This window comes from Anopheles marshallii, chromosome 2, assembly GCF_943734725.1.
Source record: "Anopheles marshallii chromosome 2, idAnoMarsDA_429_01, whole genome shotgun sequence".
In the NCBI taxonomy this organism is placed as follows: Eukaryota; Metazoa; Arthropoda; class Insecta; order Diptera; family Culicidae; genus Anopheles; species Anopheles marshallii.
The window spans coordinates 88,294,355-88,319,848 of NC_071326.1; the positions used below are offsets into that span (position 1 = coordinate 88,294,355).

Below are 25,494 nucleotides of genomic sequence, written 5' to 3' on the forward strand. Positions count from 1 at the left end.
CATTCGCCTGTTCCAATGAAACAAAAAGCACACCAAATACTGTCACCATGGTGGCTCTTTGGTGGACCGGGGAAAATTATGATGTTACTTTGCCCATGGATGCCCATTCCGCTAAGCCAGTACGAGCAGGGCCGGAAGCGCACCGATGAGGAAAGAATTAATTGCTCGTGAGAAATGCTCGAGAGCGCCAATGGTGGAACCGGAACCGACCCCGATGCAAACAAATACAACATCGCGCCACTTGGATCCGTGATCCACACGGTAGGGATGCTAGGGCGGCGAATTAAGAGGGTGTTTGATAAGAACAAAATAGCAAAGACATCACGTTATTTGGGTCAGTTTTCCGCGCATTAGGAACGCCATTCACTATCGGCCAGTCACACTCGGCGTTGTTATCTAGGTCAAGGGCAGATATTCCCACATGTTGGTGCCATTTTATCTAATCTAATCTAATAATAGCGAAGTGTGAAAACGCAAAAGACAGCAGAATATCGGTGTGACCAAGAGACATAAGTCGTATAAAATCGAGCAATAGGTACATTATGTTCATATGCTTGGTGTGATGTTGTTGCCTTGACATGATACAAAAAAAAACTTCGATCCTGCCAGGAGTCGAACCTGGAATCTTCTGATCCGTAGTCAGACGCGTTATCCATTGCGCCACAGGACCTGGTCGACGAAGGGGCAAACTATTTTAAAACGCAATCACATCCGAGTGCTACTGCGCTATCGCCGAATAGATCTATTTTAAATACACATTTTCTACCACAAACCAAGCTGATTGCGCATGAGCAGAGTAATCTTCACGAGCCGTTACAAACAAATGTCTATTGGCGCTTTGCTGTATGCTTTTCGATTGAAACGATTTTGTACACATAGAAGCGAATTGAAAGTTGACTTCCATAAGCTTTAAGGCAATTGTAGCCATATAAGCCATATAATGTAATAATTTGTGTTGTAACACATGAGTATTTTCTTTGCCATTAGCATCAAATTTAGCAACCAAACACCAAACACAATTGCATTTACTTCCCAACTCACAACTGGCAATGATAATATTGGCTAGTTGTTGCATTTTTAAACCAGAAATTACTTCAGCCTCAAAATTTACGACAAAAAGTAAAGGGAAAACAATGCACAAACATTATTACGTGCAGATTCAAATTGCGTTTCGTAATTTATGAGCGTTTTATGCGACATCGTTTTAATACAAAGCGATAAATAAAAAAAGTTCATCCCGCGAATATTGGACCCTATTCATTATAGCACACTGCATGCATGCCATTTCGCACATAAACGGACTTTTTTTCGTATGTTTCCGACCTCCCCATCAGCAAGGATTATAAATTGTATCGATTTATTTATTTTATTTCGCTCCTATCGATTCGTGTTTCGGAAAACATTTTTTTACCCCGCCGCTTCGTATTCACGAGCCAGAGCCTAACGAAATGTAATAGCGTTTTGTTGTGTTGTTGTACGGTTCACTTTTTTTCCCTGCCGTTATCTTGTGTGATCATCAAATAGCGATGATTTAGCCTCGGATTGCACCGCAAATGTCAACACTTTGTGCCATTATTTATTTTTAAATGTGTTCCTTTTTTTTCTGTTGTTGTACTGTATGTTCGCTGCTGCTGTTATTATGTTGTTGTCCCTCATATCGCGTTTCCCCCTTCTTGCGCTTATCCCACGGGGTATGTGACGGGTTGTCGAGTACGAGTAGGAGCGCCGTGTCCGGGTGCTCGCTCTACCCCCGGGTGCGGTATTTCAATTAAAAGTGCCAGAAAAATATTTATGTGCCAATGTGCCGCTTGAAAGAAGAATGGACCGATCGCGAACGGATGGAAAAGGTAACGTTTTGTCAAGGATAAAGGTCATAACAGAGTTGCCATTTCTTTTTTGGAAGGACCGAAACGAGGCAGTAGCTGACGTGTACTGCATGTTATTCCACTAACATACATGGTGCCTTACGGGAGATTGAGAAACAGTTGACTTGGGTGACATTAGAGAGCCCCCTTCCAGGGAAAGGTTCAAATGCTCGAAGGTCGGTAGGAAATAGTTGTTTGTTTTCTTTTCGATTTCGAGCTACGAAATGTGCACATAAGCGACCAAACAACGCATTCTCATCAGCTGTTCTGGAACGGAAACCAGTATCAGCACTAAGCGTAAGGTCACGAAAGAGCTTTAAAACGGCTCATAATTCATAACGCAAAGGCATCTGGACATCCAACACTTTGGAGAAAATTTCGAATTTTTTCTTATAACTTTCGAAGGAACTTTTTGTTAAACATCTTCCATTAATTTACATTCCTTTACAACTTGAATGGCAAGATTTTAACGCTTCAAACAATTCAAAATCCGTTAGAACCGCACTTCCCGCCCGAGTACAAAAGGTGTTTTTGCTTTGACCAAAAAACCCATTAATAATACTTAACAATGATCTCACAAATTGGCTTATGAGAAAATTTCTCCCAAGAAGTGCAAAACCATTTCTCACAGCTCATCCGTGCCAATAGCGGCTTTGCTGGTGCTTATGTTGCTCAAAACCCCTTCCAAACACCCGGGGAAGTCCTGGTTCATTTATAATCAATTTTTAGGACATCGAAATAAATGACTCCATTCGGCGTCACTCCACTTCCGTGTCAGTGGGATGCTGAGTTTTGCCGAACGCGATGTTTCTTTATGCCCGGAATGTCCTCGTTTAATCATCCCATCTTTCTAAGCACACTGACAACACGAACAAGGACCATTCAGTTCGTTTTGTAACTACGCAAGCGTACAATCAAAACAACATTAATCAAACAATTCTGTCCTCGGTGAAGCGAAATGGTACAATTATTTTCACCTCACCGTCATGGGTAAAATGTGCCCCGGGTATGGAACCGAACCGCTTGACGAAAGATTGACAAACTGCTAAGTACTCAGCGCGACCCGTCAAACAAGCGGCTACATATGTCACATCCCTGTCCCAGTCAACCGGTGCCGCACTGCAGATGCATCGCCAACGATTGTGCCCCCTGCGGGAATCTCTTTCCGGATCTACCTTTTTTTTTTTTATTTTCGCTCCGGCCACTTCTTCTGGCCTTTTATTCACAATGCTGCGACCAGCGCTGGGACAGAAGATGCGAAACGAACCGGCACGGTTGGGAAGCATTCGATTTTAATTGTCCCTTCGGGCGTATCTAATTATAATCTGTTGATTCAAATGTCTGCACCGGGTGGGTCGTGGAATCGGGGAGGTAAGTTTTTATCCCTTCGTCCCTTTATGTGCTTCCATTCTCGAGAACGCTGATAAGCTTGCCGTTTCGAGTGTCGTATTGCTTCGTCGAAACCATTCTGGCGGGAATGGTGATGTAACTTTTAAATCAAACGTTTCCTATCCTGCGGCAATCGAGCTGTTATTGGACAATTAGAGTACTTTTACAAGGAAAGTTACAGCGCAAAACTTGATTCTGTTTGTTCAACAAGCAAGCATGTAATTTAAGAACGCTTTACGCTGTAGCTTATTGAAATAAATTGCTCTCATGTAACAGTACGGTCCTGTTCGTTAGTGTCTTGTACTGCTTAATCTTTAAATTCTTGTCATGTTGCTTTTGACCTATTTTTTTACTATAATTGTTTAGACATTTTTAATAACAAACTGGTAAATTATGTTTCGTCGTAATTGTTTGTTTAGTTTGTTGATTGGACAATTTCATTAAAGTATTTATAGAATAGAGCAACTTTCATCATTTTCATAGTCCTCAAAAAAGAATTGGCAGACGACGACGCTCGACCATAAGCGGTTTAAAGGACAAGAAAGCCTGATGTTCTTAATAAGTAATTTAACAAATGAAAAAAATGGAATATTTCTAAAACGTTTTCAAAACCTTTAGCAGTCCTTTTTACAGTTATTACAAACACACTAATTGATAAAACTTTTTTCTTATATTAGTTTAAATCCTAATTAAGAAAATACTTTGTCAGTTGAAGAACAAACTCAAAAGCCATTTAAATCTTTACAGTCAATCTGTGTCTGCGTACGGAATCACAAAAAAAAACCAATAAAAAAACAGGAGCGGAATGTTACGGAGTGACTTCAGAACGTTCAGAGTCAACGTAATCCCAGATGGCTTTTTTCCCTGGGTGGATTCGTAACGAACTGTATCGAATTTCAATTACGGCCAGCCGACACACGCACACAAACCCTAGGAAGAAGAGAAAAAAAACACTGGAAACCCGGTGAACAATCTGTCCTTTCCTTCCTAGGCACTTCATTGCCAATTTGGGCCGGAATTCGTTCCAAAAACCAGAGCCTCTTCAGCGGGGTGTTGCTTGAGAGTGGCAGAACAGCTGATTACAGCAGGGCAAGAATTAGGCAATGGGGGAAAATAATAAATCCTCCATCCACCCGTTCCACTGTGCGGTGCGCTTCCCCCGGTGGACTTTTGATACCGAGTTGAATAATTCATCTCCACATTGGAGTCGAGCCGTCGATAGATAACGAATGTGAAAGGGACTTCTGAGGATTTTAAGGATAAGGCTAGCTGGAACTAGGGAAAGAATACAATGCCAACAAAAACACACAGCCCAGCGGTGGTGAGTGATAAATGACGTCCTTCGTGTAGATGTTTAAAATGTCATTAACTTCAAACAGTAGCTCTGTACACGGCTGTACCGAGACTATTTTTTACGTCCCCTTTTTTATCTCAATAATAAAAAAAAACAAACGTTTCTCACTTTGTTTCTGTGCGAGTGTGTTTTCCGAATTTTCTCGAGGTAAAACTTTAACCAGCACGATTCCAGTCACCGCCAGGCAGGACACTGGTTGCGTTTCCTTTCCCCGCGGTTCCCATACAAACCAACAGGGCCTCGACAAATGGAGAAAAAGCGAAAAGAAAGCAAGTCGAACTGGAAGGAAAGTTTTTGCGTAACCGAAAACCATAAATTACACCTGAGCACTCCAGAACCATTAACAGCAAACAGGGACGGTGTACGAAAGAGGTAAAAACCGGGTGGGCCACCACCGGCAGCCGAACCTCCGGTCCCGTTGTTTAGGATAATTGTTTTGCTTCGCTCCGTTCGTTCCCAGTGCATTTTTTTTTTCACGGGAAAACGGGACGATTATTGATGGTGGAAAACGTTAAGCGCTAGTAGGAGCGATGGTTTTTCTTTCTCTCCAAGGTTTGTTCGGATGTGCCAGCGAGTTGTCACCTCGGAGAGCAAATAATATTGTTCGTCGGCCGGTGAGCTAATCCGATGATTAATAACTGGCTGGCTTGGGTTCGGAAAGGGGTAAAAGACCTTTATGGAGGAAAAAGGTTAAAGGGCTTTTTGTCATCCAAGCTGGGAGAATACACATTGGGCAATGATTATTGATGGATTTTTCGATCCATCCTTTAGGCATTAAATCAGTCGATTGTTTGTGTAGACTTTATGCGACTTTTCAAGCAATTGTGGATGTAAAACTCCCGGATTCTGACGGAAACAACTGGGGGTTTCCACAGAGTTCTCACAGGAAAATTGATTAAGCTTCAAGAGTCTTCTACATGTTCTAACGAAGTTTCTGATCAACACTTTTCAATCGTTGTTTTTCAGTAAAATCCTTAAGAATCCTTACGGATTTTTATGTTATTGTAGAGACTTCTTAGAGATTCACAAATCTATAACGATTTTGAGAGTTTGAATGGCTCTTCGCAAAAGTTTCATATGAATGATTCTTCTCAAACGATTCCATAGACTCAACACTAGTTAATACTGTTGTGATGGAACCATTGAAGCATTCCTGCTACCAACGCAAAAAAAATCTCCTTCCGATTGTCCTCCCATTCGTCCTTCGCATTCCCAACATCAAAACACCAGTATGAAAAACCGGCCCAACTTTCCCATCCATTATGTGCATGTTGGCCCATTCAGGTTGAATAATTTTGTCCCATCGTTATTACACCCGAACCAGTGTTTGGGCATGCTCCCCGGACGCCAATTTCCATAATGACCTTGCTCACCTCTTTTTTTACACGCTCGTGTGGGTGTGTGTGTGTATGCATGACAAATAATGACATTCCGATCGTTGCCAGTAGTAAAAATAGCTCCCAAGGTGCGTTCGGTTTGTGAATCTCATTCACACGCCGACCTATCGTCCTGGTTCCTTTCGGAGCAACCCTTCCTGCAAACAAGATCATTCCGGATTGTCGCCTTACGGTACCAAAGCGCAATGAAAAATCGGAATCGGACCCCCCCCCCCCCCCCCCAAGACATGAGTGGGTTGTTTGTGCCAACAAGGGTGCAAAAAAGGGACTCCCTCGGGGACGCCTCAAAGGCAAATCAATCACCACCAGCAGCACCACCACCGCACTCTGGCCGCCGTGTGTGGTAGCAAATATTTGTGAAAACTTTTCTTCTTTCTTTCGGAAAAATGTCACCCATAGAGGAAGATTTTAAGAGCCAGCGTGCTCTGCCAGATGGAGCACGAGCTCCGGTACACCGTCGCCCATTTCCCAAAAGTGTCCCGAAAAGGTGACCGAAGAATTTACCTTTTCGCACCCAGAAAGCCTCAAATTGGTTCCGGGATTTTGCGGTCCGAGACTTTTTGCGCTACTGCCACTGATGGCGACTTCCCACACTTGCCCCCATTACGCGTCGCCTTCCCCGGGTAGGGCACCTGATTTCGATCTGGACAATAAACGTCAACTCGGTTGGAATGCCATCCACAAAACAAATCTTACCCCGGGAGACCTAACGGGCATGGTTTGTTTGACGTTCCAATTTTTCTCCTTGCACGAGCTAGAGAGGAAATTCCTGACTGAGTCGAAACCGGCCGAACAAGAAACCCAATTAGAGCGACCATATATCACGGAAACCATCGTGCTGGACTTCCGTCTTCGTATTTTTTTTTTCTTCGGCTCCTGGCTCCTGGCTCCTTTTTTGTGCAGACTCACCTGCTGTGGCATATTTTCGCCCTTTCTCTCGCTTCCAGCCGCAATAAGAGGTGGAATTCATTGTCCAAGAAATCTTACCCCGATGACCTTGCACGAAGCTCACGGAATTTGCGACGAATTTCCGGTGCTTCATCTGTAGCAAAAACTGTTTCCACAGCAAAAAAAAAAGAATGACCTCCCAACCCCTAGAACTGGCGAGATGCGAGGAAAACTTTCATTTTCCATTCCATATCCGGGGTTGCTTTCATTCCGTTTCATTTTTAGACTTTTGCACACACACACACACATTCCTTGCACTCACCTGACGGCACGCTACGAACGGAGGGCGAAAATGGCGATTGTCCTGAACGACCTTCTCATCCGGTACACCATTCCATATATATACTTCTTTCTCCTAGGCCTCCGAAAGCCTCCCCCCAAAAGAAGTCTTTTGCCCATTTTCATTTGTACAATTTTTCCTGCCCGAAGCTCCAGGAAGGCCAAAAAGAAATAGTGCCTCGGCAAGCAAAATTGCCATCCGAGATTAAGTGAAGCGAAACGTAGGAAGTTACCTCAGCTCCTGGTAACCCGTTGTTGTTTTTTTTCCTTTCCATTTCTTTTTTTTTCTTGTTTAGAATCGAGATGGAAAGACATCATTAAAGTGCCTCGTTGTAATGCCCCCCCACCGCCCCCCAACCCTAGTGGGGTAGCGTAAAAGGAAACCATAAAAAACGAAGTATGGGCGGCGCTGCCCACCGGCAACTGTCGCTTTTCGCCAGGTCGTTACCGGCATCTGTTGCCGGCCTGATTGCTCGTTCTTAAGGTACTCACGGAGTAATTTGCAGTGGTCCTTTGGTCCAACACCGGGAGAAAAGTTAAACGACTGCAGCGGATTCCTTCTCGCATTGCTCAGCCTTCGGTGGTAACCTTTTTAACGGTGCACCAAACAACAACAACAACACACACACAATTACGGGTTTTAGAGCTGCCACATCCGGTTGACAAGGGACTTCTACGTAGGTCCAGTACACGTAAGTTTACGGCAGTAATTGAACCTATTACTGCACTTGCCATCATAAGGGGTGGGATTTTTTTCTTTTCATTGGTGACTTGGTTGATCTTTAACCGAAAGTTTCATCTCGTACCTTCTTCCGTACTCAATTTCTGTCGAATGCAGACAGCAAGGTGAGTATCGTATGTGAAGTAGCACCACGCATAGTGTTGGACGAAATACTCGATATGGAGCTGAGAACTGGTGAGCTTTGGAAGAGAGCAGCTTGTTTGAAACATGAACTAACGACAAATTGGTTCAATGGCGAGTGAATCACGTATGGAGTGAAAGGCTCCAGGATCCAAGCCGCTGGAAAGGGTCTGAGGATAGTCATTTCCGTTTAAGAATAGTTAGAGGATCGTTTCCGTGAATTTGATCTAGGAGAGTTCATGGCTTTCTTTGCATTTATTCTCAGATAGCCTTCAAATTACTAGAATATAGTTTGATCAGGGAGTAATATGAGTGGACTTAGGGAGTACAAATTCGTAGCCGGTAATACATTACTCACCACCAAGCTCGATCTATGTTCAAATATCTTCAGGATTGTATCTCTTGAACACAGAACTACCCAAATTTTTCCCAGTTTCAACGACAAAAGCCACCAGGCTGATTGAGAACTCCTGCGATAGCTTGTCCACTTCGGTAAAGGCGATGCTCATCATTGCCATTAGATAAGTATCAATCTCACATACAATTAAAGGAAAGCTCCTGTGAGCCATTTTTATTTGTCCACGCAATTTATGACACTCCGTTAGTCGTTACCTGTAGCATTGCTGTGTGCACCAAGAGCATAAATTTCATCGTAAATAGCTTCAATTAAAATAAATCACACCCATCCACCCAAAACCAGCATATGGTTCCGCAATTTGTTTGCCACCACACAACGGAACACACCATGATAAATCAGCACCCTAGAAATGGAAAGCAAGCGAGCGTAAACAAATAGTCCGTCCAATCTTAAACGTTTTATAAAAGCTCAATAAATATATCCCTCAAATTTTGCTCGCCACTAATCCCCACTCCAGAAGGGCAATGCGTCTTTACATCCACCATCCCTGCCCTTGCTGGCACGATTATTAATTACACATTACAAGCATTATTCGACCATGCTTTGAAACTATTTATCGCGTAACGCGTCGGATGATGGCAGCTATAAATATTCTTTGGCCGGTTTCCTTACAAGAGAGAGAGAGATTAAGAGCTTTCTTGCCGCGGAATGGTAGTAAAGAAAGCACACCCAAAAAAAATAATACCCCCCATCGACCTGTCGTCCTGTAACGCGTCCTCCCGGTTGCAGTACACACGTACAATGTTGCTTATTTTTCAATTTTTCGATTACGCTGCAATTTTCTTACGCTTAAGCCACAAAACGATGGGTCATATTTCATGCCTGCCGGCAAACGGACGGAGCGTTCCGAAGGGCATCCATCATCTAGCGGGAGGGGACTCCTTTTTTTTTGTTTTCGTAACTTCTTGAAGCTCACCAAGCAACGTAGTAAATCGTTAATTTATACGTAAATCTTTCACCATGCTCGGTGTCCGAAATTTTATCCGAAAGCCTGTGGATGGTCCCGGCAAGGCAAACGTAATGCGCTCCAACGCTCAACGGTGAACAACACACATCAGCAGGTTTGGTAGCAGGACTTTCTCGTTAGCAAATGGTTAATTTCTCCATCCATGTACAGGCACGCCCTATTGCCGGGCCTGCCTTTCACCCACGCGACAGCCCCATTCAGACGTACGGTTTGCTGACGCCGTACGCTATTCGGCGAAAATCGCCATCTACAGGCAAGTGGATAGAGCAATCAGCAAACTCGCCGGTTCTCGGGGAATGGGTTTGGGGCACGAACAAGGAAAATGGAAATCCTTCCAGCGGTGGAAACCATCCCACAGGATGCGCCCTCGGGATGCAACAATGGTACTGCCAGCGAAAATGAATGAGGTGTTGAGCGAGCGTTGATGAAGAAAAGTGCTGACTCCTTTTGCTTTTCTACCACTTGGGTTTTCGTCCTTTTGTTTGTTACATTTGCCAGCTAAGATTCCCGGTGCTAGGTGGTGCCTTCTAAAAGCGAGCGTTTCTGGAGGGATAAGCCGGCTGGCAAGCGAAAAATAATCATCAAGCCTCCTGTTAACCTCACACGGACAGGGAAAGGTTTTCACCCCTGCAAACGAACCGCACGACGTGAGGGAAATGAGAGCAATGGAACGTACGGCTGGGTGAATGATTTCCATTTAATCATACAGCGGCTAGCAACAGTGTATCAGTGGCCTCTGATTTTGACACGTGTCTGTAGTAAGGTGAATTATTTAGCATTGCTGCAGGAGAACGGATAATGTAGCTGAAATTTTAATCCGATTATCATTACCAATTGTCTCAGGCAAAAGTTACAATACACAATACACAACTGAAGTATCATTCCACTAACGTTTTTAAAATGATTTTATGCGATAGAAAATAAGTTTGTAATACTTTCGATACTTGGACGAATAATGTCTAGTAGCACAGTTACTATTCTATACGAGAATCTTTCAATTCCCACTCGGCAATCCTTCTTAAAGCTCATCGATCTTGGTTAAAGTGTATCGCTTCGCCACCACACCCCAAGCTTTTACTGCTCAGAAATCCATTTCTGCCATCCAACCACTTGCTTTATGCATTCTCACCCATCACCACCAATAGAAATGAAAGAAGAAATAATTAAGATTCTTCATCAGGGGCGGATCCCATCAGGTCGGGGGGTACCACTGCTACACCAAGACGGTCGAGACACCTCACCAGTGCCAAGATGCTCGTGGAAGAAAAGCACTGAGCAAAAAGCGAACAGCATTCATTAGCACTGCTGCCGATCCATGAAACTGATGAAACTGTTTCCTGCCTCTCGACTTTTGTGTGTGCCTCCATCATTTAGTAGACAACGATCTTACCACGAAACGGACGAACGAACCATGCACAACGCACCAAAAAAAAAAAAAGGAAAACAAAATCGAGGACGAAACACTTGCTCACTGCTGGCGAAAAAGAAAGTGAAAACAATCACCCTAAAAGTGCCCTCACAGCAATGATAGAATGGGCTGGGTGTTGGTGAAGGTGAGGTACGTTACCCGCCCGATGCCATTGCCCTCGAACGCTCTCGAGAGGCATCCGCACTGAGTGAAAGGATCAATTAAAAGATTTCAACCGAATGAGCAAAAAGTCATCCGTCGGGGCGCTCAGCTTTTATGGAGCCCTGGAAGTTACTTCCCACTATTCTCGGATGCTATCTTCATTTTGCCCCCGTCCGATGCTTTCTATCTCGCCCATCGCCGTTCGCTCATCCATCAAATCATCCACACGCGCATCCACCAGATGAAGGCTAAAAACAAACATAACCCCAGAAGCCACGTTTGACCAGGACGTGGTGGACCGGTGGAGGCAGGACGATAAAAAAAGACGTACACCAGACACACTTCCGGCCGATGGGAAAAGATCTGCACGAAATGGGCCCCATAAAGCGATGAGGATGCGGATGAGAGGGTGCTAGAAAAGTGCAATCTACCCTACCGATTGCTGGGGATTTGTGCGCTCTTGCCCAACTCGAGATGGAACTGGCAAGCTGGAAGCCAAACCCTGTCAATCTCAGCCACATGAGCAGGGGTGAGTGATGTATAAAGTCTAAATTAGTAATAATCGTAAAACTGTTCCAAATCCCGTAGCTGCGCAGCGGTGGATTTCCATGGAGTAAAGTTCACCCGAAAGGACCCAGCCTACTGCATGTTCCGTTCCGTTTCCTTTCGATTCGTTCGATTAGCATAAACAGCGGTGGCACTGACAGCAGCTGTCAGTGTGTACACACGATGCCATCTCTCTCTCTCTCTCTCTCTCTCTCTCTCGCTATCTGTCTCCCAGTGCATGTCATAAAACCTCACCGTTTTATAACCCTCCGGAAGCTCGTGAAGCGAATAAACTTCCCATCCGAAAGTGCGTCATCCTAGCAACAGCATCCGAAACCCTCGCACAACCTGGCTGGATGTGAGCGAATAAGCGAGTAAGCGCGATTCTTCTCACCGGGAGTTTATGGTCCCGGTGCGATTCTGCGTTCTTTTTCTGCAGAATCGAATTGTTTCTGTTCTGATTTGATCCGTGATTTTGTCAAAATGGTGGCCCCGTTCGCGACAAACCCGGGGGCACCGGGGCGACCGAGGTTCATTTCAATGCTAATGAATCCGCACACCAAATCCCATCCGCAGCAAGCACACAGGCTACCCATTCAACCGGTCTAAGGTGAACGTGTAGTGCTGCTTTGCGCTTGGGGTTTCTTTGAGTCGTGAGGATTTTGTAATAAAATAAAGCGAAAACAAAGATATTTTTCTACGCACGGGCACCGGGAAAACGTGCGTAATCAGCCTTTCGATCTGGCGCGTTAGGGATCTTTGGGAGTCTTAGAAGAATCCCTGACAAGCAAAATGCCACCCGATGACAATAATCCACATCATCGACGGCGTGTTAGGATGGTGAGATAAGCGTTTGCCGGTTGTCACGTGACGGGCAAGCGGCTGTCAGTAGTGCCTGCGGCAGGGATTAGAAGGATGACACTGACGATTGAAGCGAATGTCTTTAAAATTGTCTACGCGATTGATGATAGCCGGTGGAACTCGAGCTACAAAGAAGTAGAGCCTTAAAATGTTCCTTCTGTCCAATCAATCAGTGTATCGGTGGAGAGAATTATGCATTGAACTTCGTGATATCCTTGACTCATAGTGAAAACATGTTGTCTAGAAACCGAACTACTTTAAGGCAATTGCTGCGAATGTAGTTACAGCAACTGATGCCATTCCCCAGAGATAATCAACTGATTTTCAAAATTGTTCTAGATAATTCTCGACTCTGACAGGCTTACAGAAGTGACCATATATTAAAAAATAAATAAATATATTTGAACAAGAAATATGTCATCTGCGGATGGAGCTTTAAGCAATCAATTTGACGAAGGTCTTCTAGAAAAATAGTTGCTAATTGCTACTGTATGTCCTCTTAACTCGGAACCATGCAAGAAACTAGTGAGCCTTATGCAATGCCCAATATTGAGATCAGTGTGCTAATCAATCTCAAGTTTTCAGACCACAAATCCATGCACCAATCAATGCTTACAATAACAAATAAATCAAAGTCAAATTTTCGTAAAGAATTACTAAGAATTTTAGGCAGCTATTTCATAGTTTCGAAACGATGGCTGTAAACATCGCATAAGGAGCAATATTGACAGATTCTGTCAAACATCACATCGACTTCCATTCTGGCAGTTATCCCTTCTTAGTATTCTGATGGTTCCAGTGGTTCAACAACATCCAGTATTGATCCCTCGTCACGCTCGTATGCGTTACACAGCCGAATATGAATGACTCTAATTATCAGCAATTCCTCCTCCCATCCTCTCACCCCCCTCCTCCTTCTTCTGCCATCATCTTCTAACGTTTTCATCGAACAAACCCCGTTCGATTCCCAACCGCCCAGTGCCGGATCCTTTTGTCGACCACATACCGGTGATGTAATTCAAGCAATTCCAAAACATGTTGTCACTGCTGCTGGCTGTCCTTCACCACCAACGAAGTCGAAGTGGTCGTCGAAAACTATTGCATAATTCAACAGTCGCTCTTGAATCCACTCCAGTTTTCGGTTGAGCTGGCCGGGTTGCGTTTAGCGATTCGGATTCCCGATATTCCACGTCCAGAGATAACTTCCGGTTTTGCGGCAGCCACTACATTCAACATGCGAATTGTCAACAAAATCGTGTCCCGTACTCGCTGCCCGTCGCCCATCGAACCGGTCCGCTAGTGGCTGAAGAACCTCTTGAGTTATTCGCGTCCTTTTCCTCCGCCCTCTGGGCGTCCGTCCCTGGCAAAAGGATTGTTACTGTGGAGCGTTGGCGCGCATCACCAAACACGGGAACCAATCCGCCCAAAGCGGAACCCCGTTCGGAAAGCCGCCGAACACCGTGGGTGGGTGGGGGTATTATTCAAGTTGACACATTTCTTCGCTTCCATCCCTAATTGACACTTTTCAGCGTGAAGCGAAGCGCACGAATCCGTGATCCGTGAGCACAGAAATAGCGCCGATGTCCCGCAAGACACACGTCAGCTAGGACTGCCGGGATTCCGTCCCGCGAAAGAGGCGGTGGGTTGTGCTGGACACAGTTCTCCCACTCTCGCCCGATGGCGTTGTTTCGCGGAGGGTGACTGTTCGGTTCACTTGAATAAATTTTATCGCACCCATTGTCTTCGGTTCGGAAGTGTCTCCACACAACTCCGCCGGAGGCAGAATTTTTTTTTTTAGATCTTTCACCGTTGAAACGTGTCGATTTTTGTAACCATTTCCATGTATCTTCCCGCCACCTTCCCTTCCCGCGGGGGTTTTTGGGAAGAATAGAACGGTTTTGGAGTACCGTCTCGAGGACTTTTAGCGTTTGCTTTCGTGGGCGCTTTTGGTTTTGTGCTTTGTTCGCATAAGAAAAGACGCCATTCGCATATTTTTCGCGCCCTGCACTTTAGCGCCTGGCTACACGATGCAACGCACCACCGTGTGGCCTCCACAGCCGCATCCGTGAGGTGTTGGTGTCTTTGATGGCTGCCTGCAGAGTGTTCACTCTCACTCTCACTAAGCCGATGGAAAGGACACTTTCTAAATGGAGCGTGCGGATGCTTGTTTGCCAAAAATAGAACCAACAACCTCTCGAAGGATCGCGAAACGTGGACGTGGAACTCAACAAACAAGAGAGGCTTACTGCCATGGCGGTTTTTAGAATGTGGAGAAAAGTAAGCTTGGGTTCTGTTCTGTAAAGTAATGGAGTAGAATGAAGCAACGGGATATTAAGGCTTTGTGATTTGATTTGTTTCTAAGACTGGAAAAGCTTTCCTCATATCTGGTAATACTTCGTGCCTTGGAATTGACATCTTCCTGTCAAAATTCCTCTTGATTTATGATATTAAAAATTTAAATTTGTAGCAATTTTGCCTCTCGGGTCACATCCTCCGCACCTTAATTAACAAAATTTCATCTAGAAAGTCACGGATAGTGTCTACTTTAAAACACATAAAGAAAGGTAATCCAGTGACCATTCGTTTACAAAAAAAAAACATTAAAATAAGAAACTAATTGTAGTAAAATGTTTCCTTGCAAAACCAACTCCCATGCCTGTCGCCATGCCTTTCATACCCCACCAATGGTCCTGTTGTGTTAAATATAAATTCGTTAACACCATGTAAAATTCTTTTCTTTCTTTGTGCCCGTATCTTCCTTTCTCCCCACTGCTGCTACCCCATCGCACAGGATGTAATCCTCAATAGTTAAATTGAAATTTTCAAACAGCTTCCTATTGCCAGCACTTTACAACCGGGGGGCTTCCTTTGACAAATACAGAAGCACCATCCAGCAGTGGAAGAGTACACCGAGCAGATGCAAGAAACGTGAAAAAAGTATCCATTGTGCATGTAATAGGACACGCTAGCAACATCACACACAGGCACAAGAAGCTTAAAAAATACACATTGAGGTGTCTTTCAGCGCTCGTTGCGCACGGAGAGAAGAATTCGATTGATCGCGAAACGCCTGAATGACAATCAATATCACCTCCCCCTTGGGAAGGGAACAGAAAGGACACCCGGGAAGTGGATTGTATTTTATTTTTGCTAGCGCTTTTTTCTTCCTTCTTCTCTTTGAGAAGATTTCATTTCGTTCTATTTACAACCCAGAAGCCTCGAAGGATTTTTTTTTACACCCGAATCGGCTGTGACGGATTGTTGTGGAGCGGCACGATCGGGATATTACGTTCCCTTTTGAGGGCTTTTAGACGAGAGCTTGAAAAACGAAAAAAAAACCGCGCCAAATGAAATGGATCCAATTTAATCAAACAAAGGAAATCATTGTGGGCTTTGACGATCGGAACAAATTACCACAGCTTTTTAAGTGAACTTTACACAAAAACTGCGATAAAGTCGCAGCTTTAAGAGAGTGTCTCGATGAGATGATTTTCCTCGGTTAAAGAGATGCGAGATGAGGTCATTAAATCTGAGACCGGCTTTTCACCACCGAATGACATATTAAATGAATGTCTTGAAGACACAAAAAAACTTAAGCACAACGATGACGAAGCTTCAATTATGCCCAACGCTTGCAGCTTAAGATTACGGCTTGGCACATTCCGCGCAAAATGGAACACAAATTCCAAAAAGCCAACACAAGGTGCTAAATGCTTTTTGGGAAATATAAAACTGCTCACTTTTCCTTCCCAGTGAGAGGAGGGTTTTTTTATATCACTATTTCACCCTTTTGGCCAACCATCCTTTTTTACGATCTTCTCGTTTTTTTTTGCTTACTTTCCTTCATCAGAGGCATCAGTTGGTTAATTACAAAAGTTCAAATCGTTCTAAGCTGATTTATTTTGTTTTATTACACTTTCATATCACGAAAAAACGGAACGAAACTACGAGAGAGAAGGAGAGAGCATGACGGCTGAAGAAAACTCTACCCACGTAACCTTCCAGCAGTAGGCTACGAGTTGGCATTAATCCTTTTTCGACGGTAAATTTGTTATAGCCTACTCTGTTTTAAAGGGGTTTTTTTTATTCACTCCTAGAAGATGCTTTGGTTGGAGCTGCTTAAGCGATGACAACACCCCGCACAGCAAATGTATGCGCTGTTTGTCGCAAGATAAGCATAAGTCCGGATTGCGGTTTTGTATTTCAGATGTCTTCAAGAATTCCTGGAACACGTTTGAATACCCAGCAGTTGATTATGCTAGATTGCTGTTTCATTTTGTGCGGTTTTCATTTATTTTATTCCTGTGAAGTAACGTTAATTTTTTGAACCTTTCAAAAAGTAATTTATACATTATGTATCGTTAATTATTTATACAGAGGACAATAAATAATAGTGCAAGGACCAAAATACAATATAATAAGCATTGCGATGGTTAAATCTTATCCTTAAACAGTTGTTGAAGCATAAATTATAATCATATTTCGATTACATCATGTATGCTGTACACATATTCTGTGCTTGCTCGATAAAAAAACACAACAAAAATCTGAACAATAGCTAAACAAAGCCGTTCATTTCTATACATGCACAAAAAGTAAAGCAAATAAGCGACTTGCCCGTTGCTAATAAATCAGCGAGATTACTAGGTTTTAATACTCATTTGAAACATTTCGCTCTTACAAAACCATTTGTCTACAATGGATGATGGCGTTTTTTGGCTCCCTGCTACCCTCTTAATGGTCAAACGAGTTGTTAGCAAATCCAGTTCCAGTTCCTGCAATGGGAAAACCGAAATACGACAAAGGATAAACAAAAAAAGGCACCTAGCACGGAAGCATTTTCCGTTTTAATCTAGTAAATTTAATAAAAAATGATTGATGACCGCCAAGGCACGCCCCGAAGCTCTACGGTCGGACGACACCAAGCAGCTAGCGCCCGCCGAAACAAATCTCGCGCGATTCATTCCGCTGGGTTGGTTTACTCCCCCCAGAAGACAAAAAAAAAACAACCGAGTATTTGTAGGAAAATCTCCGAGGAACAAAAAAAACACATCGGAAAAGGGTTGTGTAATTAGAAAAACAAATTTTTTACCCTTTCTCCGTGGGTAGGGAAAGAGGTGAGAAAAGGAGTGCGGATTCGAGAGGAACGATTCACCAAGCGGAAAGATACACAGGCCACGAACAAACGACTTTTTGTTCATCCTGTTTGTCAATGTCCTTTTTCCTGTCCTGTCTCTCGCTGTTTTTTTTTTGTGTGTTCGCCTGTTACTTGACACATTGAGACACATTGAAGGGATTTAGCAGTTTGTTTCGCTGTGGCAGCTCCGAACGAGGATTTTGGGCAATGAGTCCCACGGGAGGCTAAGCTAAACCCGTACCAACCGGTCTTGATTGATGGCTTCCGAAATCCTAACCATTTTCTACAGTTTTCACACTCTCGATCGAATGCAATCTGCTGCGAGGGCCACTCGTGCGTAGCAGCAGCGAAAGGAAAGCGACATACAATTGATTGCAATCACATTCGAGAAAAGCGAGAACAAGGTGACACAAATATTTGCATCATCCGGTGGCGATGATCACAGCACAGATAACGCTCCATCGCTATTGGGTGGAGGCTATTTTAAGCCTCATCATCGTCATCAGCATCATTATCACATCAAACCACCGATAGCGACCACCCGTAGGTCTTGCCCGGCTGTCTGACGAACTGGTCAATATTGATACTTTTTCCGAAAACAGACCGATAATTATGTGTGAGAATGCTGTTGTTTTTGCATCCAGATGCCAGACGGATCCGATTGTGCAACCGCATACACTGCTCGGTGATTATCAGTAATTATTTTTAACATCGACAGTCCCGGGATGCGTGCTCTGGGACCTGATTCCTGGCAGGGTGACACGGATTTTAGCTTGACCATCTTGGGTTGTTTGTTTGGTGCGGTATTATTAATTGTGTGATTTGTTTGGGTATGCATTAGTCGACACAATCCGGTAGTACGTCACCAAACGGGAGGAATTACTTCATTCGATCGTAAGTGCTCGCCTGCACTTGAACAATGATCCTTCTATTATGCAACACATTAGACTCATAGGACTGCGATAGGCTAGGCACGTTATGCGATCGGTACTAGACAATCTATTTTCTACCCTATCTTTAGTATCACTGCACTGAAAAAGAACTTATTAAATCCGTTTTGCAACATTTGGTATGATCTTGTTGTATATGCGTCTCGAATCACAAAACGCATTGTATGACCCATCACTACTAGCAATTGGTGTGCGAAGGAGTGACCTAGTTGCCCTTAAATTGTAAGCCTTGATGCCGTTTTGTACATGAACATTAAGATCCAATAAGTTAAGCAAGCAATTAGAACAATTTAATACATAATAGTAATGAATTAAAATTAAAACGCTTAAGATAATATTACTCTAAACTACTAGACTCGATCTCTTAAAATATACTTCGTAATATTCTTTAAGTAGCCAGTACAAAATTAAGTACCTTCATAACGTTGGGTAGGGTAGGATTTTATGTACTTAGTTGTCTCAGCAATGCATCATTCGTAAGTTAATTTCCATTTTGTATGCTTCACTGTACAGATTTTTCTTTTTTTTTCCATTTTTCCAGATTTTTTTCCAGATTCTTTGCTGCGCTGCAAATAAATATCAATTAGAAATCTGCATTCAACAGCAACAAACATTGCAATGCCAACTCTATTTGCCGAAGTAATTTTTAAATGCTTTTTAATAAAGAAAAAAAAACCATTACGACGCATTCAAACGAAAGTAATTACATGGTCTTACAAACGAACGAAAAAAAATCTCTCAACTTCACAGTAACGTGCGCATTTGCTTACTGCCTTTTTGATTTCACACTCTCCAACCCTCACTGGAACTGACTTATGTTTTTTGCTTCCTGAAACGATTCATAATAACAGGATCTGGAAGTAGTAAGCTTTTGCTTCCTTAAGAACCGTTTTCCTCCTTCCTTTCCCGTTCATTCCAGTGTCTTCTATCATTGAAATAAAAGGTAAGGTGAGCTTTCTTCGCGGCACAAGGCGACAAATGAATTACACTGAAGTGCAATTAGTTGCATTCAGAATCGAGTGCAGACGTTTGCCGGCCCGCTCGTTGTTCGTTAGCCAAGCGTTTTGCTGTCGTGGCCTTTCCCTTTTACCACTAGCCATTGGTTTCATGAGGCATCGCCACCAACATCCGGTGACCGGAACGTGGTAACTTTGCCATCATAATTTCCCCCACCCTCTCGGGGATGCAATAAGCAAGACAAAACAGTGCAAAATTTACAGCTCAATTTTGTACCGCTTGCATCGGTGGTGCTGGTGTTTTCTGCTGTGTGTTGTCCCTCTCGGTGGACCCTCGGCCATCTCGCAGGATGGCGACTGCGGGCGAAAGTGTCGACACCTGGGGAGGGAAAGACGAGATAGCCATTACTTTGTGCGTTTTATGAAGATTGGATTACTTAATTGCAATGGAGGCTAAAGTGTGAAAACGAAGAGAGCAAAACTGTCCTGACCGCTGCAAAATGGGAAATGTGTTTAAAAATTAAAACAAAAAATGTATAAAAATGTCACTTCAAGTGCGCGCCTTTAAAGTAATTAAATTTACGGCAAAAAAAAACCCCCTCAACGTTGGACAATGGTGTTGGCAGTTGTGTTACATGGGAAAAAAAATAACAGCAACTTGACAAACCATGCGAATGGCACCAGCCTCCTTCGATCAATAATGGATTGCTTGAAGGTTCCTTTGGCCCGGTTTGTGGTACAGTGGAGCAACAACTAAATTAGCATGTTGATGGCTTTCTTCACGCCAAGTGTCGCCCGAAGGTGCCGGTGCCGTAAACTCCACGTTGTTGAATGTCATATTTACTGTGGATCTTTTGCAGCAGGATTTCTTAGTATTAGTCTCCCGCCTTCTTCCAACCATTCCGTACGTAAGCCGGCTGTACGCATCGTTGCAATTGAATTAGATGTGTCTTGTCTTGGAACACTTTTTATCCTCACGCAATGTTGTAATCTGTGTGGGGGATTTTATTTACTTATTTTTTTTCCCGGTTTACGTGTCCTTTCGACCTCCTGCTCCTTGCTGTAACGCAGCACACACAAAGGGAACACTGCTCCGAGCCAACCAATCATCCAGTAATACAATTTCCAAATTATTCAATTACAAAAATAAACAGTATCCGTCCAGGGTTTGAGGAGGACACTGGAATAAAAACACACACAACCAGTACGCCGCAGTGTGTCGGCAGAAGGATGGCGTACCGATGGCGATCCAACAGAACCCAAACAACGAGTGACAGTTCAAAAATTGTCAACCATCGCTATTGTTATGCTTTATTTCCATGTTCTGTGTTTATCTTGTTACCTCTTGTTGCCTCCTGCATTGTTCATTTCTTCGCTTCTCCCCTGTGTAAATGGTGCACTGTTTGTTTTACAACTAGACGATAAATTGCTTGTTTGTTTAATCGCGCCTCTTCCTACCGGTCGCCGCCGGCCACTGAATTTGTTACGTGCAGGCAGGCAGGCACAACATCATTACTGGCACGTCAATTGACACTCGCGTCCAGGAATGTATTTCCTATCCATTTCCGGTCGTTGCGTGCATAATGATGTAGCCAATCGAAACAAAGCAAAACAAGTTGCTCAGCTCGCGGGGACAGTTTCGAATAAAAACCAGTGGGATAATGTTTTGTTTGCCAATAAACTGGATAAACAATCGTTGGTGAGATTGGAATCACTTTTTTGTGTTATTTTTTATTCAAGCTTTTTCAATGAAAAGTATTCATAAAAAAATAATACTTTACGACGATAATATAATTCTTTAAAATGTGATTAAAATAATTAGAAAAAAACTTCTATAAAAAAACCGAAGCTAAAGAAATAAAAGTGAATCAAAACAAAAACAAAACAAAATACAGTGCATTTCAAACATGCTAATGACTCACACTAACAGATATAAATAATTGAATTGTAAAAGATACAAAAATATATGCCAATTATCTACTAGCATATCATTAACATAAACAAATTTTCCTTAAAAAATGCATTTGAAACATTGTTACTATTTTTTTTATTACCATTATTATAGTTTATCTCACTTATCAACTAAAACTATCCATTTTAAGCTCCAAAAAGCTGTCCGGGAATTAATTCTCCCTAAACGGATTCGTATGAAAGGGGATTAAATTTTGCCCCAAAAAAAATATTAATACAATTTAGAAACACATGCTGCAACAGTAGGACAACATTTTCAGAAAACCCATCTACAGGGATAATGTAAAGCCCTTGGCAACGGATACTGTGCGCATTTGATGTAGCGAATGATTCATCATACCTCTCACCTCCGACGCCACTCATCGTGAGGGAATGAGTCAAAATTCATCCGTCAAGATGCGCCCTGGCAGGATTAATATGCCCGAGTATCGTTTTCTCTCTCCCTTGCTCTCGTGCGCACTCTGCAGGAAATGCAATCCACAGTACGGCGGCTAATAAGACTTACCGCCGTTTCCCGGGCAACTTAAAATGAGCATCGCGCAACACTAAATCCCCTGCTACACATCACACATGTCGTGCCGTACCGTGTGCGTACGGTGGAGCTAATCCTTTTTGGGTAAACGTAATGCCGGCCGGGTGGAAACGAGTCCTGTATGCTAGTATGTTGCGCCATATTTGCACACCGCAACTGTACGGCATTCATTCGCGAACGAACGACACAGTCTCATCACGGTCACATCATCGATGAAAGGTGATTTACTACATCTGCTGAAGCCCTGATGATGTTCGGTGCCTTGGTCTTGCCGAAACTGTCTCTTCCCGTTTTTTTTTTGGCTTTTGAACAATGTTCAGCTCGAATGTCAGCAAGGAGCTGTTTGCGAACACTGGAAGGAACGGTTCCCCCAATACATCCAACTTAACCCGCGACGCAACACTGTCCCGGGTGTGCTACCTTGGCAACATTCTTGCAAGATTTTAATTGACATTTTTATCCCTCTTTGTCGGCGTTCCTTCGCGTGCTGGGCGAATTCCGGATGCAGTAAAAACCGGAACCGTGCAGTACCGTGCAGGAAGCATAAATAAACATGCGCTCTATTCAGCTAGGACTGGGGCCCGGTGACGATTGCACCCAGGCAGGCAAGGGTTCGAAATCAAGCCAACTGGAAGCCACGAGATCGAGGATGTGTGTCCTTCTGGCGATAACTGCGTAAAAGGGATGACTCGCACCGTTCAACACATTGTGCGCACAAAATAGTTCCATCAAATCTCGTGGCGTGTGATTAGTTCCGGACGAGCGGATCCATTACCGGACCGGTGCGCCCAAAAACGTTTAAGAAGCACCACTATATTACACACAGCCCAATCTCTTTGTGCACAAATTAATTGCACAAGGCATTGCTGGCTCACCAGGTGCCGTGTGCCAGGGCTCGGTAAGAACGGTCTGTTATTTTAGACCTCATCCGGTGACATTTTGGTAACGTCGCAACCAGCCATTGTTCTCTCTCGCTGCCGTAAGGAAGCGTACGATCGGTTATTTTGTTTTCCTACTCAAAATAAAGCGAAAACGTTTGCATTTGATTAGCCAAGGTAAGCTTAAGGACACGGTTCGCTAGCGTGTGCGTTTGACTGTGGACGAGGGCTTTTGTGTCCGCGGTTCGGAAGCATTTTGTTTTTCTTGCTACTTATTGTAAGGGTTGCGAGTGCGGCACCGTCCTTGAGAGGGATTTGATATTGTCACTAAAAGGCTGGACCCATTTCATGGTGTAATTGAGGGTTAAGTACAAACAAAGCGGGCTAATTCCAAATTGAACAAACATTTCTCATAAGAAATATTTATTCACTCAAAAATAGTGATTATCATGGTTTCGTTCATTAATTTCTGCTAATGTCTTTTCTATTCTGCTAAAATAATAATTTCTGATCGTCCCAGTAATGAAGAATCTAAAAATAAATGTTCTGTTTCCGCCCGGGATCGAACCGGGGGCCTTCCGCGTGTTAGGCGGATGTGATAACCACTACACCACGGAAACAGCTCGCGTTGAGCTACCCAACCAACCGGTGTTCACCTATCACGGTTCGCTTGATTGACCACCCCGTTCACGGCGCGATTAAAAACAAACCTGAGCCCAAAGACGTCATGCGCTGGCAAGAGCACATTTAAAATATAATTCAAGCGACTTCTTGACTTCTTCATCCCGATTGATCTCGAAACCTCCGGTGCGGTTCCGTATCAAACCAGGAATAGAATGTAGAGGCCTGATCCGTCCACAGACTCGTGGCATGTGGCAAACAACAAAGCGACAGTGTTCTCGTCGAACTGATTCAACACGATCCCACGGTTGCGTCATATTTTTGCACCGAAATTCTTTCATTATCGCAGGAAGAAATTCGCGCGAAGGCACGAATATTTTTAGCATCACGCGATGATTACCAGGGGTTAAGAAATGTGACGCAAGCGAACAAATCTTTCGTGCTTTTTTACTGCGTGGCATGTAGTCCAGTCCATTCGCGGTCCTATCAAGACTTGTAGTATAAAGTACACTTAACAAATAGAAATTTCAAGTGTCATTTTTATAGACAGCTCTTTCGAATAAACATATTTGTACAATCTACATCACCGCCATAAAACATGATCCTAATTCAATCGCATTGACGTAATCTCCATCAGAAGTGGAATGTTTCACGTAGCCGATGATAGCGCTGCTGACCTCCCCACTTCGCCATGTGCAAATCTCCATCGCTAATCACCACCAACAATTTATTACACAAACATCACCTCCAAACGATACTGCTTCTTGCCCATTTGCACATTATCAACCATTGTTCACTATCCGATGGAACCAGTTCACACCGGCGGCCATAGATTACCGACGAGCTTAAGTTCCTGTAACCGGTTATCGTCTTACGCGCACAGGAAGTGACCAGCCAACAATCGTAGCTGAACTGTCCCTGAACTGCACTCGAACCAGATTGTGGTTGGTGGTACACGGGAGGGATTATCAATTTATTGTACCAACTTTCATTGGTATGTTGACATTCCTTGCGAATCGTTGGGCCTTCGCCTTTGTTACTAAGCACAATTAAAGGAAAGAAAAGTGGCAAAATATCATATACCAACGTACATTATGCGTAGAAAACTTAATAAAATCAAGAGATGAATATAACAATAGTAAAACGAGCCAAACGGTTCAGTAAATCATTAAGAAGTATCTAAGAAATAAGGTCCAAGGAATCCAGCAAAACAAAATATAATATGCTAAGCGAAACAATTCAACAAACATAAATAAAGCTTTTAAATAATTAAAACAAAACAAATAAGAATGATTGATAGTCATACACAAGCAAAAAAAATAACTGGAAGAAAGGAAGGAAAACAAATTATCTATTGTGAATTTCCACGCTATGTTTACTCTTTAAATTTGCAAACAATTCATCCACTTCTGATTTTGTTGTGTTTGAGTTTGTTGTGTCGTTTTTGTTCCAACAAATTACCTACCAACAGTATACATGAAATACCTACAAAAAAGATAAGTTGAAGGTTCCACCGAGATTTGAACTCGGATCGTTGGATTCAGAGTCCAAAGTGCTAACCATTACACCATGGAACCCGTAGATACGGGTTGGCGGCTTCTACCGAGCTGTATCGTTATCCCGGCTATGATGATTGCCTACCTATAACAAACCTGACCTCACAATCCTTATCGTCTACGTAAAGCAAATCTAATTCGTTTCCACATCCCTTTCAATATTCACCATGACAACTGGCACGTAGCACTGCCACTGCCTACTTGTGTACCTCCATTCAATGGATTACCACCCGTAGATCTGAAGAAAAATAGCCCACAATTCCAGAACGCAATTGCCGAACGATTCAACGACACCAGCGAGCGAGATGACCGTTCACATCCCCAGTGCAGATTCATCCGTATCGCGCCAACGATTGCTTTAATTAAGAATTGATTCTCGATTACTTTTCGGCCGACTATCGTCCGGCAACCGTTGGGATGCGATGCGACTTTTTATT

At 43.3% G+C, this 25,494-nt stretch overlaps 3 non-coding genes across 3 annotated transcripts; all 3 read right to left on the minus strand.

The window, feature by feature from the left end:
- Window positions 1–597: 597 nt before the first annotated feature.
- Window positions 598–670, minus strand: Trnar-acg (transfer RNA arginine (anticodon ACG)). The gene has a single exon. It is a non-coding gene; the product is annotated as a tRNA-Arg (tRNA).
- A 22,757-nt stretch (window positions 671–23,427) lies between these two features.
- On the minus strand, window positions 23,428–23,500 carry Trnav-aac (transfer RNA valine (anticodon AAC)). The gene has a single exon. It is a non-coding gene; the product is annotated as a tRNA-Val (tRNA).
- Window positions 23,501–25,006: 1,506 nt separating this feature from the next.
- Trnaq-cug (transfer RNA glutamine (anticodon CUG)) lies at window positions 25,007–25,078 on the minus strand. Its single transcript has one exon. It is a non-coding gene; the product is annotated as a tRNA-Gln (tRNA).
- Window positions 25,079–25,494: the final 416 nt, after the last annotated feature.